This window comes from Paroedura picta, chromosome 3 (genome assembly GCF_049243985.1).
Source record: "Paroedura picta isolate Pp20150507F chromosome 3, Ppicta_v3.0, whole genome shotgun sequence".
Taxonomy (NCBI): domain Eukaryota; kingdom Metazoa; phylum Chordata; class Lepidosauria; order Squamata; family Gekkonidae; genus Paroedura; species Paroedura picta.
In genome coordinates this window covers 29,339,780-29,358,617 of record NC_135371.1, presented here as the reverse complement: position 1 = coordinate 29,358,617, position 18,838 = coordinate 29,339,780, and the positions used below count along the sequence as shown (strand labels likewise).

Below are 18,838 nucleotides of genomic sequence, written 5' to 3'. Positions count from 1 at the left end.
GACTACCAGAGAAATGGATCTTCAGAGACAGATCTCTCACAAAGCCTTCTGCAATCTGGTAAATTTTGCTAAGGGAATGTGGGTACATGGGAATTTGGGTGGCTTACAGAGGTGACAGGAGATGCAGTCCCAGCCATCTTCCCAATGATGCTACAGGGGTGAAGGCCAAACTGGATGAGACACAACCCAGGAACACACAGCCACTTGACAGAGTCAGCATCCTTCCTGCAAGAACTTTAAACTGCATCACAGAGTCCCACCTCTGCTAGGAACCCTTACCCTTGGACCTTGCTTCTCCCTCACTCCCCCTTTACAACCCAAAATGGCTTCAGGAGGGTATGTGGTTAAATACTGCCCCTCAGCACCAGTTCAGGTTTTAAAAAATAGGCACAGAGGCAAGCAGGATACCCCCCTACCCATGTTGTTTTGACCCCAAATAGAATTGGGGCCCCACAATTTAAAGGAGATCCTGAGTGGGAACTCACTTTCTAAAAGAACAATACATCACCAGGGTGAACTTCAGGATCTCCACCTCATCTGTTTTGTTCCTGAGGTGCAAATTATGCCAATAGGAGGGAAAAGTTCTTTTCTTATTCAAGGAAATTTAGATTATATTAATTTAGACTATTCTATATCAAACCGATGAGAGTTTCCTTATCACTAATCAGACCAGGAGTGCTGGGAGATTAAAAATGATGTTTTAATCAGTGCCACACATTGACTGCTTACTCACTTCTGTGTTTAAGACTGCACTTTCAGTAGCCCAAGGCAATCTCTTTCTTTCAGAGGTTTCCTGAGACAACAAGGAAGAAGAATCCCCAGAGATCCTTCTACTGTCTACTTCTGCTGCCCTTAAGAATGTGTCCTTGACAGATATGAATAATGTCTCTAAAGAACTCCCCTACAGTCTCATCATACCACCTTTGCCAGTCCCAGATGATGCAGGAAAGGCACAGCCTTTTTAGTGTGTACGTTTCAGAAGCAGAATGTGTAAGATCACTTATAGGGAGGTGGAGGCCTAGAACACACATCCCGCTGCAAAGGTAGTTTAGTTCTCAGCAGGCTTTAGACAAGAGGTAAAGTAATACTTCACAGAGCCCATGCCATGCTGGTTAGCCTCAATCTTGTTTCCATATCCTGCTGCGTACTGACTCACGTCCTGATGCTGGACTATTTTACACTATGGCCTGCCCATCTGTAAAGCTCTGTTTACAAGTGTACATAGACCCAAATTTCTTCTCTGCCACTGAGGCGGGGGGCTCCTCCTCAGGTTTTGCTCATAGATAGGACACTGACTTTTGGTTCTTCCACTGTATGATGACATCCAGCTTTCATATATTAGGGCAATGCAGAGCCAATTCCCTGTCATGCAACACAAGCATTACTGGAAGACTGACTGGCATTTTTTAATCCCAGTGTGCATCACATTATATTTATGAACACCGAACTCCATATTGTCATTCACGTGCCCAGTTTGTGGAGATCCTTTTGTTGCTCTCTGGTTTTCACCATCCAGGACAATTTTGTGCTAAGTGCAATATTGGCCCCTAGCTTCACATAGTTTATGACTAAATTACATAGTACCATCCTCAATATTGATCCTTGTAGGACCCCACTGCTTACTCCATTCCATTGTGAGAACTGTTCATCAATTCCTACTCTTTGCTTTCTCTCATTTAACCAATTTTTAATCCATAAGGAAACCTGACCTCTTATCCCATGACTGCTAAGTTTACTCAAAAGTCCAATACAGTGTTTCACACAATGGCCAAAAATCAGATCCCATCAGGAGCTCTACTAGTGGGACCCGAGATTGGAATATTGTGTGCAGTTCTGGTTCTTATGTCTCAAAATGGAATTTGTAGAGCTAGAAAAGGTACAGAAGAGGGTAACCCAGATGATTAAGGGACTGGAGTATACTTCCTACTGGGAAACTCTGAAAAGTGTGGGATTTTTCACTTTAGAAAAAAATGACTCCGAAGGGACCTGATAGAAGTTTATAAAATTATACATGCGGTGGAATTTGACAAAGATATTTTTTCTCCGTCACCCAAAATACTAGGACTTGAAAGACATCCAATGAATCTTACAAGCAGTAGGTTCAGGATGGACAAAAAGGAATCCTACTTTACACATAGAGTAATTAAAATGTGGAATTAGGTGCCAGAGAATGTAGTGATAGTATGATAACCTCCCCCATTTCCCTCACTCAGAGACAGAATTTTCTTCTTTTCTGAAGATCTATGATTGTCTCACCCTGTCACAGTATGGAATTTTGCTGCTGGCTCAGCCCAGGAACTTGAGGGAAGAGACAAGATCACTCTTTTAACAAATTTCTGAAATGGCACATGAGAGGCTTTCTAAAGTTCAAAAATAACAAAATATTATTTTCAACATAGAGGGGGAAAGATCAAATGAAATAAGCAGTATATGTTTGAGGTAAATTAATAATGAACTCTGAGGTAAATCAATGTAGACACAGACTACAATTCATATCTCGAAGGTAACTGAGAGTTTCTTAAACCTTTTACACAGTATTATAATATTTAAGATGGAAGGCTTTTGTTTCAGTGTTTCTTAAAATTTTTGAGGTACCTGTACATTAATAATGAACTCTGAGGCAAATCAATATAGACACAGACTACAATTCATATGTCTAAGGTAACTGAGAGTTTCTTACAGTATTATAATATTTAAGATGGAAGGCCTTTGTTTCAGTGTTTCTTAAACACTCCAGTTTACTTTCTTAAGTTAAACACAGCCTTCCATTTTCAGCAGGCAGTCTCTAAACCCTCCAGATGAAAGATCACTCCACTCTTTAGAGCTATCTCCATTTTGAAATCTCACTAGAAGATCTATCCCCCTTTTTTGGTCTGAATTTTATTTTATTTCATTTCATTTTATTTTTTGGCTGTCACTCCCAGACCATGCCGGCTCATGGAGGTTTACAAAAAGACAATAAAAACAGGGATAAAACACATACCCCCCAGTGGCCTAAAACCAGTCAATACTCCCCTCAGTTTCCCAACCCCAATTTCCCAACCAGGGCATTTAGGGCCATAGAGACCATTAGGGGCTGCTGGAGTCTTCCATAGCCTGGCCACAACCAAATGCCTGGTGAAAAATCTCTGTTTTGCAAGCCCTCTGGAACTGTGATAGCTTCATCAGGGCCCTAAGCTCTTCCAGGAGCTCATTCCAGCAAGTTGGGCCAGGACTGTAAATGTCCTGCACAACTCCCATGAGCCAGGGACCACCAGCAGATTAAAACCCACAGAGGAAAGGGCCCTGTGGGGGGGCATAAGGAGACACAATCTCACAGGGCCCTGATTGTGGATGGCCTTAAAGGTAAGTATAAAAACCGTGAATCTGATCCATAACAGAATTGGCAATCAATGCGGCTGCCTCAGAACTGGCTGGACATGGGCCCTCCAAAATGATCTCATGAGGCTGCTAGCAGCTGCATTCTGCACCAACTGTAATTTCTGGGTCAAGGACAAAGGAAGGCCTTATATAACTAAATTTAATCTGAAAGTGAGTGTTCCATGGATCACTGTGGCCAGGTGTTCTAGGGACAGGTAGGGCACTAGTAGCCTAGCCTGGCATAGATGGAAAAATGCCACTTGGGCTACCCTTGTGATCTGCACCTCCATAGATAAGGAGGCATTGAAGATTACCCCCATGTTCTTGGCAGTATGTACAGCAGTAAGCTGCACCCCATCCAGGGAGGGGAGATGTGTTTCCAGGTCCCCCCCCTTCTGCCTTGCCATAGGACCTCCGTCTTGGAGGGTTGAGTTTCAGGTAACTCTGCCTAAGCCATCCAGATACTGCTTCCAAACAAATGTATTTGGAGGGGAGTCCAGCCAGCAGTCCATCAGGAGATAGAACTGGGTATCATCCACATATTGGTAATAACCCAGCCCAAAACTCTGAACCAGCTGTGTTAAAGAGCATGGGGGAGAGGATCACTTCCTGTGGCACTCCACAAGGAAGTGCAAAGGGATGTGACAACTGCCACCCTCTGGCCAATTTTGGAGGAAGGAGATCAGCCACTGTAAGGCTGTCGCCTGAATCCCCACCCCAGCAAGGGGGTGGGCTAACAACTCATGATCGACCACATCAAACACGGCCGACAGATCTAAAAGCACAGGGATAGCTGAACTACCTTGATCCAGCTGGCTCATGATGGGTTACAAGATAAAAACCCCACAATACATTCCACATTCATTCCAATCTTATAACCCCCCTCCCCACTAACTCCTCAGCTCAACAAACTTCCCAACCTGTGTCCTGGGAGTGGGGTAATGGGGAGTTAACCTGATGCTCTGGCTATTCAAAAAGCCCCCCCCCCCAATCTCATCTGCCCTGGCTTCAATCAGATGCCTGGTAGAAGAGGTCTGTTTTGCAGGCCTGCAGAACTGTGAGAGCTCCTACAGAGCCCTCAGCTCTTCCAGGAGCTCATTCTACCAGGTTGGAGCCAGGACTGAAAAGACCCTGGCTGTGGTCCAGACCAGGTGTACTTCCCATGGGCCAGGCTCACCAAAAAGTTTGTACCCACAGAGTGAAGGGCCCTGGAGAAGGCATAAGGTAATAGGCAGTCCCTATGTGAGGCCCAGACTACAAATGATCTTAAAGTTCAATACCAGAACCTTGATTTTGATCTGGGACGTAATAGGCAACCAGCACAACTACCTGAGCACTGGCTGCATATGAGCCCTCTAAGATGTGCCTGTGAAGACCCTAGCAGCTGCATTCTGTCCCAGCTGTAATTTCTGGTTCAAGGACAAAGGAAGGCCCATATAGAGCAAATTATAAAAGTCAAGCCTGTTTCATGGATCTTTGTGGCTAAGCACTCCAGGGATAGATCGGGTGCTAGTAGCCTCACCTGACATAGGTGGAAAAATGCCAGGTGGGCTACTCTGGTGACATGTGCCTCCATTGAGGTGGCATCAAGGATCACCCCCAGATTCCTTACCAAGAGTGATATCTTAAACTGTGTGCTTCCTAATTGGCCTCTTCCTACCCAGCCACAGGAGGGTTTGAGTTTCAGGTAACTCTGCTCAAGCCATTCAGCTGTGGTTTCCAAGCACCTGTTGAATGTTTCCAGGGAGGGGAGTACGGGTGGCCATGCATCAGGAGATAGAGCTGGGTGTCATATGAGTATTGATGACAACCCAGCCCAAAGCTCCAGTCCAACTGGGCCAGATGGCACATATAGATGTTAAAAAGCATGGGGAGAGAATTGTCTCCTGTAGAACTTTACACAGGAGTTGGAAGGGGCATCCCCCACAACAACTCATCTGCTCTCTGTCCGGTGCTGGGGAAAAGAGTTCAGCCATTAGATGGTGTCCCATGTATCTCAGCTCTGGTGAGGCAGTAAACCACCAACTTGTGGTCGACAATGTCAAATGTGACTGACAGATCTAAAAACATGAGGATTGCCAAACTGCACCTGTCCAGCTGGTCAGGGCAACCAATACCGTCTCCACCCAATGGCCTGAAGCTCGACCTTTATGGATCGAGCACTGAATGGGAGCCTTCACTGATCTGTTTACCTCAGAAACCTTCCCAGTTCTTCATCCATGTTAAACTGCTCCCAGTCACGGCTAAACAGTAACTCAATCAGCACCCAACAATCAGCACCCTTCTTTCCCCTGTCAAGGCTAGACTCTCTGTACTCATGTTAGCCAGTCAAATTCCTTTGAGTTACCTGTAACTCAAGAGTATCTGGCTCTCTGAGGCATTAACACTTCATAGTCCATTACCTGTTCACTACCATTCAAGACAGTCTCTCACAGATCGCCACAGGAACAAACAGCTTAAAGGGGGATTAGCTAGATTCATAAAGGATGTCTGTCTATAGTTACTAGACATGGTGTCTGAGGAGAACCTCCACATTCAGGGGCACTAATCCTCCAAATCCCAGAGCCCGTAGTCAAAATCATAGACTCCTCAGCCTCAATGCCATGTTGCTGGCCATACAGAGAAACTGGTTGGCTACTGTGTGAGATATGATGCTGACCTAGATGGACAATTGGTCTGATTCATCATTGCTCATATGTTCTTAACTGCTGTTAATTAATGTTTCTACTTGCCTTCTTTTAAATCAATAAAAGGAACTATTATTCTGCTTCATGTTTGAGGTAACACCCTAGGGAAGTTAATATCTCAGATTATATGACCCACCTGGACAAACAGCCTCTTGAGTTAGGGACCTGGAGTTTGAGGGGGGAAAGAGTCAAAAATATCTTTCTTTCTTTTTTTGCATTGGTGGAGCTGAGTTATATGTACAAGTGATGCACTAATTGGAGGAAAACTAAAGAATCAAGCTATTGTCTCCATTTTCCTAATGAGCAGAACCTTTTTCCATTCTGTGCACGTCCACTACTCAAAATGATACCACTCCGGAAGTTTGGTTACTGTACAGCAGATGCGCTTCCATAGAGAATACATTGTTTTGGCACCGTGGTGGCCAGTGACCAATAAAGTACTTTAGGTGATGTCAAAAATACAATACCTTTATAGTAGCAATGCCAGCTGCTTTGATTTAATACTGTCTTCTAGCAGCACAGTCCATCACTCGTATTTTCTCTTTTCACTGCAGTTGCACATTAAACTGAATGCTTTGGAGACTTTGGCCAACAACTCCCGGATCTCTTTCCTAATCAGTATTCGGCAGCATCTCGCCTTTTAGCAGATGGGCTATTCCCCTCCCCCTTTTGTTCCAAGATTCATTGTTCTGCAGTTATCGGCACTAGCTGCAGTTTGCCAGTCATTAATCCAGAGGCTATAATCATTCTCAAGCCTCATATGCACCTGCTTGCTTATGTTGGTGTTGTATTCGCACCAACGTAGGCATCCATAAAAGAGGATGGTCATTTCATTTGTTTGGGCTTGATGAATCAAATTGTTTACCTGCGGGTTGAGAAACAGGGAGGGGTCATCAAACCCCCATGCTGTAATCAAGACATAATTATGGTCATCAAAATGAGAACCCAACCTAATAAGGAATCTCATCAGAATAGGGCAATACACACAACTGCAAGAAAGAGTGTATATCCAGAAACATTTTTTTTTCGAAACAGGGGGGGATAGGATTGAAACACAGAAAGATAGAGAACACAGACCGAAAGAATGGATAAACCTGATTCCATTCTACATCAAGTTGGTTCTGAAACGTTCAAAAAGTTTACAGTTCAGATATTTGCAGTGACAACCATAAGGCATGAGATAGATTAGCTCAGAGTCCTTTGCTCGTTTTGGAGAGAAGAACGTGTGATGTAATAAAGTGTATTAGCTAATGAAAGCTGATTCATTTCCAAGCTTCAGAAGGCGTTCTCCACCTCACCAATGTACCTCAGCTACTATGAAAATACATCACAGCAGTGAGGGGATGGGCTGAGGTCAGGATTGCTGAAATATTAAGTAGATCAAAAGACTCATCGATTTTATGATTAAGGCATTCATACCTGCTGGATATCCCATGTGCTCAAAGCAGAACTGGCTGGCTTTGAGAACTGTTCAGGATACGTTGCTCATTTTTATTTTAGCTCTCCTGTTCAAATGATGTCCTGCCCCAAATGTATGTATATATATTCAGCAGCCAAAGTGAAAGTAGTCTACAGATGTTCTAGGGGTCAGGGTTTTGCAATGTGAGAAAAAAACACCTTCCTAATTCATGGTCAAACTTTTGCACTCTAAGAAATCAGGAGCACCATTTAAATCAGGGGTAGTCAATGTGCTCTGGGCTCGGCAGTAGGCCGCAAAGCCTGCCGCCGCCGTCCCGAGCCTTCTGGTGGGCCCTGGGGCAGCCGAGCCTGCCCCTGGGCCTGACAGAAGGTCCAAAGGCCACCTACCTTACTCTGTTCCTCCCTTCCTCCCAGCATTCCCTTTATCCTCCCCTTCCTCCCAGCATTCCCTTTGTTTTTCCCTTTTTCCCTTTCTCCCTTCCTCCCTCTCTTCCATCTGCCTCTTTCTGGCTACCTGTTTCTCTCCCTCTTCTTCTGTCTCTATCTTCCTCCCTTTCTTTCTGTCTTTCTCTCTGTCTCTCTTTCTCCTTTTCCTCCTTCCTCGCCCCATCCCTCCACCCACCCACAATGCTAGGGCCCACTGTATTTTGGCCACAGCGGGCTTAATATCTAGTAGTGTGATAACTTAGTTAATTCAAAAGGCACATGAGGATTTATGAATATTCAATTAAATATTATTAACATATTGCTGAAAAGATGTGGTGGAAGAAAGACATCAAGTTGTCACTTTTGCATAATACATTAAAATGTGTTCTTTTGAAAAAAAAATTCTGCTCCATAGAAAAAAAAACTGCATTTTGGAAAAAATCTGAACAGAAAAACAAGAGCTGCCCCCCAGTTGCACACATGCCACAGCCCAACTGGCATCTTCATTTATTTTATTATTTTAGCATGCAGACTGGGAAATCAAACGTCTGCCTCAGGTTCTGTGATTATAAAGAACTATCTTCATAAAGATAGATTTGCCACTTTGATCCCTAGAAGACTTTCACCCTTTTAAGTCAATTGGGTCAGGAGGGTATTTTGCTCCTCAGGAATTCACTGCGAGCTTCCAACTATAAGAGTTGTACCAGGGCAGCACAATTGGTGACCCACCAAGCTTTGCATCTCCCTAGTTATTAACATATGCCTCTTGCGAAGTTTTAGGCAAGGAAGAAAATAGGAACAAAAGTAGTTATCTGCACCTCACATAGTAAGGAAATTACATGTTACACAGCCCTGGGGTATATCGTTATTTGAGAATGAGTGATGCACAAACAGAAAAAAGCCTCATTCACATGTAACAGTAAATGTAAGTACATCTGTTTGTAGAAATAGACATCACACGTTCACTTTACAACTGAAACTGAGTATTAGCACTCAGATAAATAGGGGGTTCATATCACAGGTTCAGCTGGACGTACATTGAACCTAGGTTCAAAAGTACTCAACACACATAGGAAGAAAAATCAAGTGTATACTGTACATGGATTGTACATGCATTCACTGTAACTTGTGAACAAGGCTAAAAAGAAATCTTAGTTCAACTCTACTTGTAGAGAGGATTGTACAAGATCCTGTATTATGTCTTCCACTCTCACATTGACATATATCCACAAGATCTTATGCAATGTATGGAATTGACCCATGAAGCCAGCTCTCAGGCCTTTCCAGTTGTGATGAGTTTGGTGATTGTCCTGTGACTAAGTACAGCCTAGCATTCTATCCGTCATCCTTGCCCATGGCACAGCAGACCTCTGTGAATAGATAGTTCAGAAACTCCAGGGCTTTATTTCATGTTATCCAAAAAGGCAACAATTTCTTCTCCCTCTTCAATTGTACCTGGGGGGATACATTTTGAGAATCTATTTTTGAGAATGAAGAATTTGTATTTGAGAGTAAAGAAGTTCCCGAGGATCTGGGACTGGTTTAGGATGCTTTAGGATGCTTAGGGCTAATCCTGCGTTGAGCAGGGGGTTGGACTAGATGGCCTGTATGGCCCCTTTCAACTCTATGATTCTATGGTTGCACAATATTTTTCACAAGCCGAAATGTAAGTCTGGATACAGTAAGATTGATTTCATTCAGGAGGTCATTGCAATCTTCTTGAGATCCCAGGGGTAAAAGATCTCTAGTTTAAATGGAAATATTATGTTTTGTTAATTTAAGGAGTCTTTACCATTTGGGAGCAGAAGAATTTGTTTAGGCTCTTTAAGAAGTGAATCATAGCCACTGAATATATTTGACTCAAAGATAAACACAACACCATATGGCTGAGATTCAGGGTGTGCAGATTAAAGTACTTCCCTCTCTAATCCACAGCTCTGCAGACTATTCATTTCTTCCTTATTTTGATCATTGAAAATAATCTGATGCTATTTCTCAGTGGGTAGTGCTTGTTAAGAGATAATCCTTATATTGCTGAAGTAAAGTTTTACAGTTATTATTTTGATTATTATTTTGATAATGGTGAGTTCCATGGAAGTGAAGAGAATGGAAGGGTTTCAACAGTTTTGAGATACTCTGTGATTTTTTTTATCCTGCTAAACAAAGGGCCATTTCGCACGGCTTCAAAGTAGCACAATGGTTGCTATTTGGAAACGCTACTAATTTGCCATAACCCACGACGTCGTAGACAATCTGCAACAATCCTGAAACCAATCAGCAAAAAGCGCTTCGTTGTGGCGCTTTCAGGGGAATCCAGAAAAGTGGATTCACCCTCCGGATAGCGATACACTCCTGCAACCAATCTGCAACAGTAGCGCTAAAGACCTGTGCGTTACCATTGTTGCGGGTTCTTCAAAGTCCCTCCCCCTGGCTCTCTCCTCCAAACTTCCGGCGAAGCGATCGCCATTTTTTTTTCTCCGAGCGAGCGGGGATAAACGCACCGGCGAGCCTCTTTCTGTTTAGAGGCTTCCCTGGCTTCAGTCCTTCACCTTTAGTCACTAAGCACAAACCACTGAAAAGCCCGTTTGCTGAAATAAAGTCCCTTTATTTTTTACAAATAAATTCAGCCGAAAATCGGGCCCGTGAGAGGGGGGGGGATTTTTTTTTTATCACTCGAGGCAGCGTGCAAACGATCATACAATCAAACGACAGCTCACATTAGGCAGCTGGATGGGTCTCTCCGTAGCAACGAATCTACCTAGATTCGTTGCTATGGGTCGTTTTTTTTTTTTTAAACCTTTCTTAAAGGGAAAGGGGCTGTTTGGGAGCATGCTAACGGCTGCCCATTGGCTGCTTGACGGCCAGGGGCGGGACGAGCTTGGCAATAGCGCTTCCTTTCTAGCGATTTCTGCCGAGACCGGAAGCCTGTGGGAAACGCTAAAAAACGCAACTGATTCCACTACAAAGGCAGGTATGCATAACGACGAATTCCACTATTTTAAATGGCGATTTTTCATTCCGCAAACAATTTGCAACAAAGATCCCTGTGCGAAAAGGCCCAAAGTGTTGCCCTTCACAAACTTTATAAATGAGCTATTTGATAGAAAAGTCCTGTATAACTGTTGCAAATCTAAGTGAAAAGGCTTTTGGGTTGAGGTTTTTGGCCATCAAGTCCCAGTTGAATTACGGTGATTCCATAGGGTATTCAAAGCAAAAGACTTTCATAAATAAATTACACATATGGAGAAGATAATTTGGTTAAAAACTGTGAAGCATAAACTATCACAGCTTGGCTTTATGGAACTAGCCAACTTACATCAAGGTCAAGCTAAATCCATAATCAAATAGAGGGCCAAGGCCATTTGTCGGCCAATACACCAGAGTTTGTGTCCAGATAAGATCAGATGAAAACTCGCTCCAGCCCCATATCTATCAGATTTAGAACATAACACCCATAGAAGGGCCTTTGCCCAAGTGAGGGCCTTTGCTCTATCCACAGCTTTGTTGGAGCGGTGTTACAAAAACAAACAAACCAAAAAACCCATCTTGCTCAGAGATATTGTCCTTGTGCCAGGGGATGGATAGAGACAGATGAACATGTGCTTTTGTTCTGCACCATTTATGATGCCATCAGATGCAACTTTATCCAGCCAGCTTTGAACACCTACCCAAGAACTTCTGAGAAAATCAAGATGCTGCCTCAAGATGAAAATAGGCAAATAACTCTCTGCACAGCTAAATTTTGCACTGCCGCCATGAAATTGTATACTATGTATGTGGATCAGAACGTTTCTGTTTGATCTAAAGTCAAAAAGTATAAAGAGCCAATTGTCACTGGTATTTTAAAACATGTTTTGAATATTGATTTTAACACCTTAATGTTCCTGTGGTGTCAGACCTTTTAATCTTTTATAATATTATTGTTTTAACTCATTTTGAATTGCTTCAGTTTTTAATTACGGGTATTTAAATTTTGGTCTAAATAACTGTAAAATAAAGATTGATTAATTGATTGAGAGACTTTCACAGGTAGTTTGGCATCACCTGCCTCTTTATAATGACCTTGATATTCCTTAGTAGTCTCCCATCCAAATACTAGGCAAGGCTGACCCTACTTAGCTTACAAAATCTTACTAGATCATTTCAGAAGTTAGCAGTAGAAGAGCTAGATTCAAGTCCAATGGCACTGTAGAAACCAACTGGATTATTGAGGTATACATTTTGGGTATTATGTCAGGCATCTGATGAATGGAGCTTTTAATATCAAAAACTTATATCCTGAAAATCTTATTCGTCCACAAAGTGCAACTGGAATGCATCTAAGCTCTTGGACTTGATAAAATCATCAACGTGTAGAAATTATTGCATGACCTGGTACCATGTGACTTTCTACAGGGTGTTATAAATAAAACCCTTGGAATTTTGTATACTCTCCTATTGTTTTTATAATCACCACAAGTCATGATGGGTAGCTTCTCAGCCTTAAGGATGTATTCCATCTCCATTGAGTGAGGGATAATAAGATAGGGAGTTGGTTTCCAAAGACATATGCCTAGTGGGAAGAGAAACTGGTCTTAAAAATGGCTGCTGTTTGTGGTTTCTCCTGATTACACTTAGAATGCTATAGCTAGATAATAAATTCTCATGCCATTTTACAAGGATTTTCTTTGGATTGGCCACTTCCAAGACATAGAATGCATAAATGGAGATGCATATGCTATTGTAGCTGCTGCCAAAACCACATATTTGTGGAGAGACTGTCATTTTCTTCGACGCTTCTCTAGCAGCACTAATCATCTCTTGTCCAGTAGAAAAGAAAGAAGGGAATTAGGATAGAAAAAGACATTGACTTGTTTCAAGTCAATGCATGCCGGGAAAGATAAGCTTTGTGCTGCTCTGAGAAAGTGCCATTAGATGAGGAGGGTATCTCACTCAGGCTCCTGCACTCGTCATAGCTTACGGGCAAAATCCTTGATGCCTGTCATTGCCTCAGAGGAGAATCGGCAGGTTTATAGTCTCACACTCTTTGTCCCCAAAGACTAGCATGGCCTGTCAGCGGCTGCTTTGCTTGTATGAGATCCTTCTTTATAATGACAAGCTTTTTCTCATGCTTTGAAACCCTCCAAACAAAAAACACTATAAGGTGAAAGTAAGTATGAACCAGCATGACCATGTCAACACACACCACTTCCTGGCTATAATTCAGAAGAAATGTTGCTGAAAAATTATTTCAGTTTATCCACCGGGTGCCTGCAGGGGACAAAGAAGGATAAGGAAATTCGTACCCATTTGGACATAGGTGTGGTGCACCTGGTACTTTGCCACGCAGGGGTCACTGCTGGAGGGTGCAGAAATATTTCACTATGGGCTTCCCCATTCGCTGCACAGGGGCGGAGCGGTGGAGGAAGTTGAACAATTCAGAAGTTAAAGAAAACTTTGTGATTTCTTACTTTATATAGCTCGGTGTTGTCAGATCTCAGAAGCTAAGCAAGGCTAGTTCTAGTTAGTATTCGGATGGGAGACCATCAAGGGATATCATGGTTGTTATGCTGAGGCAGGCAATGGCAAACTACTTCTGAATGTCTCTTACTTGAAAACCTACGGAGCTGCCATAAGTCAGCTGCAACCTGATGAGAAAAAAATAGAAGTTAAGTATTTTAGCAAAACTTAAAGCCTGGGCATTGATTACAGGTATTAATTACTTGAGGGACCGCCTATCGCCCTATGTCCCCCGCAGGACGTTACACTCTGTGAGGGGAAATCTATTGGTCATTCCCGGCCCTAGAGAAGCATGCCTAGCCTCAACCAGGGCCAGGGCTTTTTCAGTCCTGGCCCCCACCTGGTGGAATGAGCTCCCAGGTGAGCTACGGGCCTTGCGGGATTTGTCAGCTTTTCCGCCAGGTTTATGGTTGAGGCTGAGGTCTACGAGGTAGAGCGTTGCCCCCCCAGGGGGGTCTGAAGTAAACATCATCTCCCCCATTCTCTATTGCCTTGGCAGGTGGGAGTAGATTGTGATTGGCTGCCGCCATGTTATGATTTTTAATGTCTTTTAATGGGGTTTTAATTGGGATTTTTAAGACAACTGTTACCCACCATGAGCCTACCCAGAGAGTGGCGGGAAATAAATATAATAATAATAATAATAATAATAATAATAATAATAATAATAATAATAATAATAATAATAATAATAATAATAATAACTTTGAAAAAACTGCTAAATGGTCTCTGTAGTTTACCTAATTTGATCTGAAGTTTACAATGTTAGCTATACTCTGTGCTCCCTGCATTTCATGCTCCCTTGACACTGAATTCCCCTCCCCCCCCACCCTGTATCTGCTATAAAAAAGTGAGGAAGATAGCATTTGAATTGCCACTGCATTGTGTAGAAAGAAGCGGATTGTGTTCCGTGGAAGCTTATGCAAGAATAAAATTTTCTTAAAGTGTTACGAGACTCCTGCTTACATTAATCATGCACTGTACTCTACACATAGCCACTGACTCTGGGCCCTTGCCATGTGTCTTCGTAAAAAAAATATCTAGGTCCAAGCCACAGGAGTAATACAAATAATAATAATGTCATAAAGCAAGCAAAGTTACATTTCTCTGCAGTGTGGCCCATAGCGCAGCTTCCTCTTTATTGCCTTCATTCCATGTTGCGTTCATTTCATTGTTGTTTCTCTATTAGGTCTGATACTTCCCCTTTAATATTTTCTGATTTAGCAATACCAGATAACATAGTTATTCAAACCACCTTTTATGAAATCCCAGGCATTTGGCTTTGCATTACTAAAGCTGACTAGAATCATAATGGAAATTGAAACAGGAACAAACAGCCTGTGCTCCTGAGGGGGGTGGGGAAACAGAGCACTGAAAAGCAACGACATACAGAAAGGGATGAAAAAGGAATGTCACTGCTTTCATAAGGGGAAAAAAACTGTAAAAATAAAAAACTGCAACAGAAAACATTCTGGAAATGTTAAGGAGATCATCCTGCCAAAGTTAAACTATATTAAATACCATTGATTTTGGTAGCAGAGATTCAAGAACTCAAGATTGTCAAAACATTGGTGGGTCAGACCAATGGTCCATGCTGTTTTCAGGTGTCCAGCCGCAACCCAGGAAACACACAAGCAGTGTTTGAAGACAGGAACCTTCCTCTGATTTCTGCTTGGCATCTTCCATATTGCCTCTGACATGGAGTTCCATTTAGTCATTATGGATCAAAGTCAAGGATTATAACTTGAATAGAACAGAACAGTCCAGAGGGTGATTTCTAATGGAATTAGAGTGCAGTCTCCTATAATGATTACTGTAGGTATCACCTTGCTCCTGCTAAGGGGTCATCTTAGTGGTTCTGGGGTGTCCTTCAGCCCATGCAAGGAAGCCAGCTGCTTGAGCTCGAGATGGAGCAGGTATGAGCAGCAGCAGGAGCCTCCTTCTGTTCTTCCCCCCCTTTTTTTCAAGGGATAGGACTATGGCAAATTGTTCCCCCCAAGAGTCGGGGGGAATCAGCTGTCCCTGTTGCCTAAGACCACCTCTACTTTTACCACATTAACTCATATCTTATAATTCTACTTTCTATATTATCATATGCTGCTCACGTTGTCTGTAATGTTATTTGTAGGCTGATTTATGCTTTCCGATAGTAGTATTTGATATTTTGTAACCCACCTTGCATCTCAGCAAGAAAGGCAGTAATTGACCCTGTTCTCCAGTAATATGCCTAATCATTTGTTTTTAACTTTAAAAAAGCAACAACTCATACTGTGGCAGTAATTTCCATAACTGAGCAGAGCAATGTGTTATGTATCCTGGTTCTACTGATAGAGTAGGATAGAGCAGAAAGAGTTCCAGCCAGAGCTGAGGGACAGTACCTGTTTAGCCCCCTCCCCCCATCCTCTGTGTCTGAGGTACTAAACAAAAAAAAATCAGTGCCTGGTAAGGACTATGATCTGTCCTACCTATGATGTTGCATGAGAGATGGTGTGTATTGTTCTGCCATAGCTGACCCACTTGTACCACGGAGTCAGGATCAAGCAGAAGTCCTCAGGGTCAAGAATTGTGGAAGATGGTGCTTCTGAGGCTGAAGTCCTAAGACGCACCATCTCCCACTATAGCCCAAACTGAACTATTCAAAGGAATTAGTGCCAACAGCTGTAACATTAGGATGAAGTTTGATGGTAATTTACAAGGGATCTTGTTGAATATCCCATGAAATGTCATGGTGGGTGCTTTAATCCCTTGATCATGTTGATTGTCTTTGTTTACACTTTTTTCTGGTGCTATGCTCTATATTCCCATTTTCCAAGAATTGTTCTTCTTAAATCAGTTTGTAGACTTGGATAGTGCTTGTGTTTTTGAGAAATGGATCACTTTTATTTGAATTGTTTCAAAGTTGGAAATACATCCCCCTGTTTAACCAGCTACTACAGAGTCTTATTCTCAAAGGCAGTGTAAGTATCACAGTATAGGTATCACAGAGTCATCAGTGATGCATCTTTCCACTAGATTCATGAAACAAGCTATGAACCATATCAGTGGACAAACATATATCTCACAAACTGGAGGGAAATATTCGCCAGTGCCTGATACACCTTCACAGGCAGCAGTAAGTATAGCTATGAAGAAAACTGTTAGAAGATGTGGTTGTTCCAGGGTTTTTTTTTGAGATGCAATGAGCCAGTACAGCCATTATTTCTCACATCTGAAAGATTTAAAAAAGGGTGGAGGAAGCATAATAGGTTATTTTCTGCGTCTCTCCAGGTTTCTCTCAGGATGAGATAAATATCTACTTCCATTAAAGTACTTGAAGTATCCCATGAGTAAAATTGCTCCCCCAAGAGAACAGGTTTCAATATAGTTCACATTAATCTTCTCTGACTAGCTGTACAGAAGACAGTTAGACATGTTTATTAAAATGCCATTAATTTTCATAAGAGTGGTAAAAATCCTATAATTCATCCATTACCTAACAAATCCTATAATTCATTCATTACCTAACATGAAAGTCATGTGTAGGGCTACTCTTTGTAAATTAATATAAATAGTCCATTGTGTTTTGTCTTAATCCTTTAAAAAACAAAATTGTCTCAATATTCTGCGTGGTTACAACAGAGTATATTCCAATATACTATTCCAATCCAACTATGTGCTGCAGACACAAAAAGACAGAAAACCACAAGGCATTTTCTGGGTGTCAAAAATTAGGGATTTTGATGTGTCTGCTTACTGACCATGAGGTGAATTATACAAAAGCATCATTGCTTTTCTGTTAAAATTCAGGAAGATTTCTATATCTTCTAGAAACTGAAGTCTCAACTAGAAACTACCCCATAAAGCTCTCATATTAAGAATTAACTGGACTGAATTCCTACAACTTGAATTGCTTTCCCTGAAGCTAGAGGAAACTAATTTTTCAAGAGCTGTTCGGTTTGATATTTTCCAAGCAACAGCTTCAGGTTGGGAAAGTGGTATTGGCAGTGCAAATGGAGCCCTTTCCCCCTATACCATTAGCCTGATCCATATCAGGTCCCTGTGGTGCTTAAAAATCAGTTTCCTTGAGCTGCCAACTGACTAGGGTACGTTAAGTAAAACATTTAAATATCTAGTTTGGGCCTAAAATCACAATTCAGGATTTCCATAGGATGTGCCATTATGGCTGCTATGCAGCCATTTAGCTATATCAACTGAACTAGATTATAAGGAGGCATGTGCTCCTGACTATGATTATCTGAGTCCAAGTTGCTCATTTCCCACAATATTAGATTTTGACTAATTGCCATGACTTGAAAAATCAGAAGAAACAAACAAAATGGTCCACAGTGTCACAACAAATGTATCAACGACTCAAGGCCTTTGGATAGGTTTGTTAATAAAGATATTAATGAAATCAAAGAAAGATCTTCATCAAATGTCATTATAAATGTAATCAAGTTTCATTTCAATATCATGTTAATACGTCAAGATGTTGAATAAAAGATTTAAAAATAAGGATTAAACACTTTATAAAATTACCTCACCTAAATATACAATATATATCGAACTAGCAAGGAAGTCCATTGCAACCAAGAATGCAATGGGCGCTAGGACCAGGGGAAACCAGCAGGCACAGATCTCTCTCTCTCTCTCTCTCCTAGCAGCAGGAGCCATAGCAGGTTGGCAGTTTGGGGCAGCTCTCTCTGTGTCTGTCCCAGCAGGAGCCACAGAGGTAATCAGGGTTGTTTTTAGCAGGAAAGCAGGGCCCATTAGTGGTTTTGCAGGGTTCTCTCTGTCTCTCTGTCTCTCTCTCACACTCATGCTGGCTCCTGCTGGAGGGAGGGTGGGAGCTGTAGGGGCAGGGCCAATCAGGATGCAGGCAGCTTTGCTGGCTTCACCCTGATTGGCACTATTCCAACTTGGACAGCTGGACACGTTCACCCCCCCCCCCAGGCTGTTTCACAAATATATAGAGGGACCATGGATAAGGATGAGAAACAATTTATCATCAATTAAACATAATATCTGCCATGGCAGTTTGAAGTCACCAATGCATCCAATTATATCTTCTGTCCTAAAACTTAATCCAAATGCTCTTTAAGAAGCAAACAGAAGTGCATGTCTTGTAAAACTACAACACTGAAAAGTAGCATGAGTATTCTGAAACAGCCACTAAACATCAAGGCCCCAACTGAGAAAGTTCTGGAATGGATTGGCACCATGAGAAAGTGTATGATTGTGTGTTGTGCAAATAATTAAGTTCACTCTGGACTGGGGTGTATGTGAAATTTAGCCATCAGCATCTATTGGTCTGGCTTTCTTAATGTATACTATTACATTATTCACAATGCTTGCTGTCCTAAATTTGGACTTACTTTAAATGAATTCTCTCTTCCATCACACATACTCACATATACACCAAAACAGCAAGAAGATTTGGATGGATTGGATTAATTGATAGTCACTTC

At 42.0% G+C, this 18,838-nt stretch overlaps 1 long non-coding RNA gene across 2 annotated transcripts in view; it reads left to right on the top strand.

The window, feature by feature from the left end:
• Positions 1 to 16,437, top strand: part of LOC143834561 (uncharacterized) — a 42,033-nt gene extending 25,596 nt beyond the window's left edge. For both annotated transcript variants that reach the window (XR_013229828.1, XR_013229829.1), the window contains exon 4: positions 16,404 to 16,437. This is a non-coding gene — a long non-coding RNA (uncharacterized LOC143834561). The remainder of the gene's footprint in view (positions 1 to 16,403) is intronic.
• The last annotated feature ends 2,401 nt before the right edge of the window (positions 16,438 to 18,838 follow it).